The sequence below is a fragment of the Felis catus genome, chromosome C1 (assembly GCF_018350175.1).
Source record: "Felis catus isolate Fca126 chromosome C1, F.catus_Fca126_mat1.0, whole genome shotgun sequence".
Classification (NCBI taxonomy): domain Eukaryota; kingdom Metazoa; phylum Chordata; class Mammalia; order Carnivora; family Felidae; genus Felis; species Felis catus.
Window position 1 is genome coordinate 123,502,849 of NC_058375.1, and position 6,029 is coordinate 123,508,877.

Here is a 6,029-nt window from a genome sequence, read left to right on the forward strand (position 1 = left end):
CCGAAGAAGATATAAAGAAATGGAAAAACATTCCGTGCTCATGGATTGGAAGAATAAATACTGTTAAAATGTCAATACTACCCAAAGCAATGTACACATTCAATGCAATCCCAATCAAAACTGCACCAGCATTCTTCTCGAAGCTAGAACAAGCAATCCTAAAATTCATATGGAACCACAAAAGGCCCCGAATAGCCAAAGGAATTTTGAAGAAGACCAAAGCAGGAGGCATCAAATCCCAGACTTTAGCCTCTACTACAAAGCTGTCATCATCAAGACAGCATGGTATTGGCACAAAAACTGACACATAGACCAATGGAATAGAATAGAAACCCCAGAACTAGACCCACAAACGGATGGCCAACTAATCTTTGACAAAGCAGGAAAGAATATCCAATGGAAAAAAGACAGTCTCTTTAACAAATGGTGCTGGGAGAACTGGACAGCAACATGCAGAAGGATAAAACTAGACCACTTTCTTACACCATTCACAAAAACAAACTCAAAATGGATAAAGGACCTGAATGTTGAGACAGGAAACCATCAAAACCCTAGAGGAGAAAGTAGGAAAAAACCTCTCTGGCCTCAGCTGCAGCAATTTCTTACTTGACATATCCCCAAGGGCAAGGGAATTAAAAGCAAAAATGAACTACTGGGACCTCATGAAGATAAGAAAGCTTCTGCACAGCAAAGGAAACAATCAACAAAACTAAAATGCAATTGACAAAATGGGAAAAGATATTTGCAAATGACATATTGGACAAAGGGCTAGTATCCAAAATCTATAAAGAGTTCACCAAACTCCACACCTGAAAAACAAATAATCCAGTGAAGAAATGGGCAGAAAAGATGAATAGACATTTCTCTAAAGAAGACATCCAGATGGCCAACAGGCACGTGAAAAGATGCTCAACGTTGCTCCTCATCAGGGAAACACAAATCAAAACCACACTCAGATATCACCTCATGCCAGTCAGAGTGGCCAAAATGAACAAAACAGGAGACTATAGATGCTGGAGAGGATGTGCAGAAACTGGAACCCTCTTGCACTGTTGGCGGGAATGCAAACTGGTGCAGCCACTCTGGAAAAGTATGGAGGTTCCTCAAAAAATTAAAAATAGACCTACCCTATGACCCAGCAGTAGCACTGCTAGGAATTTACCCAAGGGATACAGGAGTGCTGATGCATAGGGGCACTTGTACCCCAATGTTTATAGCAGCACTCTCAACAATAGCCAAATTATGTAAAGAGCCTAAATGTCCATCAACTGATGAATGGATAAAGAAATTGTGGTTTGTATACACAATGGAATACTACATGACAATGAGAAAGAATGAAATATGGCCTTTTGTAGCAACATGGATGGAACTGGAGTGTTATGTTAAATGAAATACATCATACAAAGACAGATACCATATGTTTTCACTCTTATGTGGATCCTGAGAAACTTAACAAAAGTCCATGGGGGGAGGGGAAGAAAAAAAAGAAAAAAGAGGTTAGAGAGGGAGACAGCCAAAGCGTAAGAGACTCTTAAAAACGAGAACTGAGGGTTGATGGGGGGTGGGAGGGCGGGGTGGTGGGTGATGGGTATTGAGGAGGGCACCTTTTGGGATGAGCACTGGGTGTTGTATGGAAATCAATTTGACAATAAATTTTATATTTAAAAAAAAGTGAAATACTCTTCCGCAACAAAAAAAGAATGAATATTGACATACACAACATGATGAGTCTCACAAAATGTTGAGTGAAAAAAGCTGCAGTAGGATTCTATTTATGTTAAGTTCTAGAACAGGCACACTAATCTATGGAGGTAGAACTCAGCAGAGTAGATGCCTCAGGGTAAGGAGAGGGTTGCTTGGAAGGGGACATGAGGGAACTTTCTGGTGTGACAGAAAAGTCCTAGATCTTCAATGGGATGTGGTTATATGGGTATTCCAATTAACCAAACACATCAAGCTCTACACATAAGGTCTACAAATTTCACTGAATGCTAACTTTAAAAAGAGGTCAGACAGTGATGGGATCAGTACTGATGGCAGCACCCTGAAGAGGAAACACCACTTACAGGAGATCACTATCTGGTGTCTTTGGGGAACCTAGACCTTGGGCGACAAGGTTCCCAGATTTAACAAAGCTTTGCACGCTCTTAAGCCAGAGAAGGCTACCAGTCTTCAAAGATGTCAGTGAGACCATAATGGAATGGAGATCCGGGGTCCTTCCCAAGCTTACCAGGTACATAGTAATCTTCCCAGATTCTGGCGCATCCTTGAGAAGGCAGGAAATAGCTCATACTGAATTTCCTATCAACCCAGCAGAACAAAACTGGAAATTCAACCTGAAGAAAATAAACAAATGGGCATTTCCAGCACACCAGACTTGGTGGATTGAGGGTCAGACCTCCTGCAAATGTAAAGACCTATGCTATTTCTCTCAATTCTTCTTATTCACTCTGACAGATTAATCTTCCTAAATCACAGTCGGGGTCATGTCTTCTCCTGGCTAAAGTCTTCCATGATTCTATCTATATTCCTTGGAGGGAAAAAAAAAAAAAAAGTGTATATCCCTTAGCCTGAAATTCAAGGGCCTCCTTAATCTTTCTTCCCAGACTCTGTAGCCACCACTTCTTGGTAAGGAGAAAGTAAGAGGGACACCGTAAGACTAACACCAGTCAGAGGAATTGTTTTAAAGGCTGTTGTCCTGTTGCTAGGAGGAGGCCACACTCCAGACCACAGCAGTTCCACACACTATTTGGCTAATGTTCAGAGCAAGTGAACACATTTTAATATTTATGCAACCCAAATATAATTATAAGCACAAATCTCTCAAAAACTGAGATTTGTTCCAGTCATGTTTTTCCTAATAGCCACAAACAGGAAACCCTCGTGCACATGTGTTTGGGGACTAACACACAAACGCAGCCTTTGGGATGAGACAGACTGGGTTTGAATCCCTGCTCTGCTCTGACTGTAGCAGACATGGTTGGTTGTGTATCCAACAATCCAGCACAGACACACACAGCCTCCTTCCAAAGAGCTGGATTTGTTGTTTCAGTAAGTCACACTCCTCCACTCTGTCCCCCACTAAGCCAGTCATTGAAACCCATTCTACTTAGGATGGACACACGTTGGAATTCTGATGACAGAGGCCTAAGGAGAGCTCTTCTGAAAGGCTTGCAGGAAACTTTCCTTTCTCTTAAAAATGACCACCCAGGAAGACAGGTCTCTTCTGCTGCTGGATTTGACTGTCTGGATGTGAAGCCTGAAAATGCAACATTATCTGTCACCCACAAGAGACCCCCTGAGGACAGGGTCTCCACACCCCAGGACACAGCAGAAAGATGGGCAAAAATACTGCGAGTACAGGAATAGGTTGATCAAAAACACGGGCCCCTTTTCAGCCACTGGGAGACACCAGTTTCTCCATCCATCCTCTACATGAAGGGCAAGGCCCACGATGAAGGCACTTTGGTAAACTGAGATTGCTCTCTCGAGGCTTATATATTTAGATCTATTAATGTCTTCACTGTTTTCCTGAGCTATTTTTAATTAATGGTTTATTTCATTCTGCCTCAACTGAAGTGGTGGATGAACACAGGTAAATACACAAAGGATTGAAAAAGAAATCAAGTTGAGGTGAGGAATTGTGCATTTCCTTCTGCAAATGATAGTCTGTACTTCCTCAGAGCAGTGTCTGACGACGTATCACCTCTTTGAGTTCCCGTGCATCTATTTCATCTCTAATGATGCTGCTAATGGGGGGCTTACTTGCACTTACCACACACTCTGACAAACACATCTATCCATTGGCATTTGGGGACTGCAGACAAATGGAGCTATAAAAACCTTCAATTGCTCAGCGCCTCATTGCCTGAGGGTAATTTGTACTTTATAAGGCAGAGGTGGAATTGTGATGAGGAAGATACCACATTATGCTGGTTTCAAACTTAGGGAAAGTATCAAAGAAAGAGCGAAGACACAAAGCTACCTTGATTCACTGTGGAAAGTATTTATTGAACATCTACTGGACCCACAACAGCCAAGACATTAGGAAAACACGGAAGAAATCTTAAGCTGCCAGACTCCACCTGCCAACAAGAGATACTAGTTTTGTGGAAGAATCTACATACAAAACCATAAATGTGAAAAGGTCACAGGAATGCATGTATATACTATGTAAATACATTACACACACACATACATGTATTTAATGTTAGATTGAGTTGCCAAAACGAAAAAAAAAATTAACGGAAATGTCAGAAAGAAGTTGACATGGCCCCCCGCATCTGTAATATCAAATAAACTGTTAGTGACACCTAATAAATCATTAATGCAACTGCCTTCTAAGTGTTCCTGAACACTCAGTTAAAATCAGGTTCTGGGGGCACCTGTATGGCTCAGTTTAGCATCCTACTCTTGACTTTGGCTCAGGTCATGATCTCACAGTTGTGGGACTGAGTCCCATGTCAGGCTCCCAGGTGAGCATGGAGCCTGCTTGAGATTCTCTCTACCCCTCTCCCATCCTAAGATTAAAAAAAAAAAAAAAAAAGTATGTGAATTTCTGGGTTCTATTGTGCTTTACACTTTGAATGCGCTTCTGTCCTAGCTTAGCTCAATCAGCCTAAGACCTCAGGAGCAAATCAATAGTCTGGAGGAAAGGTGGAACTTACAAGATTTGGGGTATGGTGAAATTCAAATAAATTAGCATGGCAATAGGTTCAGAGCAAAGCAGGGCTGTGTGTAGAGGGCTGAATATCAGGTCTGGACTGCAAAATGGACCCAGGGTCCTATACCCTTGGAAACTAAAGTTTAGATGTGCAATGCTGTCTCCCAAAACCCCTTGTCTGAAGCTCTGCGCCTCATGGAAATTGAGGCAACTTCTCTGGGTCAAAGTAAATTATGTCAAATAGCAAAATTTCTGATGGTCTGATTTTAGAGAACAAAGTTCCTCTGAGTTAAGAAAGCAGTAGTCACTGCAAAGGAGTTGTTCTGACACGTTACAGCTGCAGAATGTCCTTGGGTAAAATATTTTGTCCTGTTAACTGCAGCTGGCTTTAACTGTGTCTGATGAAGGAACAGCAGGGCAGATTTGTATTTTCTTAGTCTGATCTAATTTCTACTTTCTCACCTCCACGACAACTCGAAACACACTGTCCTGCATTTTGGTTACTTACGTTCAGAGCTTTCTTCAAGCTAGACTATAAATACATCAAGGTCTAGCAGTGTCTCTTATGCAGTGAGTGATCAAAAATATTTTCTGGACTTAATTTGATTACCAATAGCAGCAAGAGCAATATTTCAACTTCATCAATGAGGGCACATCAGGTCCAAGCAAAACTAAGATCAGGCCAGGTCAAGTGGCAGATTAGGAAGCTCTTCTACAACAAAAAGATCTTCCCACTTGCAAAACTGAAGGCAGACCATCATTCCTCAGCTGGAAGAAACATTTATTTTAACAAGATTTCAATAGGAACACATTCAGCAAAGTTGCACCTACAAAGGGAACTTGCAAAAGAAATCAGCCAGGCACAGGGTTAGCCTTCTGCTACATGAACCGTATACTTTCAAATCTGCATCTTTCAGATTTCGCTCTTTTTATGAACGGCGGTGGTAATCAGCCTTTTCCATCTTATCCTGCCCTAGGCCTACAAAATTGCTTAAAAAGGCATACCCTGTCAAGTTTTTATTTGCTCAAGTAATGTCTGTTCAATCATCTCAGTTCAAATATGTCATCATTAAACAATCACACCCATTATAGAGAACATAATGGAACCATTTGGAGTAGAAAACTGTTCTTAACCCCAAAGTTTCCCTCAAGTAAAGGGCTTTTGTGTCATAGGAACACTTTCCACTTCCTCTCATCATGAAATGCTAACACACTGCAAGTTGTTTGTAAACTGGCTGGTGCGTGAAAACCAGAGAGCAACCAGTACAAAAAGCTGTTGTTCATGAGACCTAAAGAAATGACACTGGAATCTCTCTGTGCACTCTCTGTAAACTTAACTAGGATTTGGTGAACACAAGAATTCATT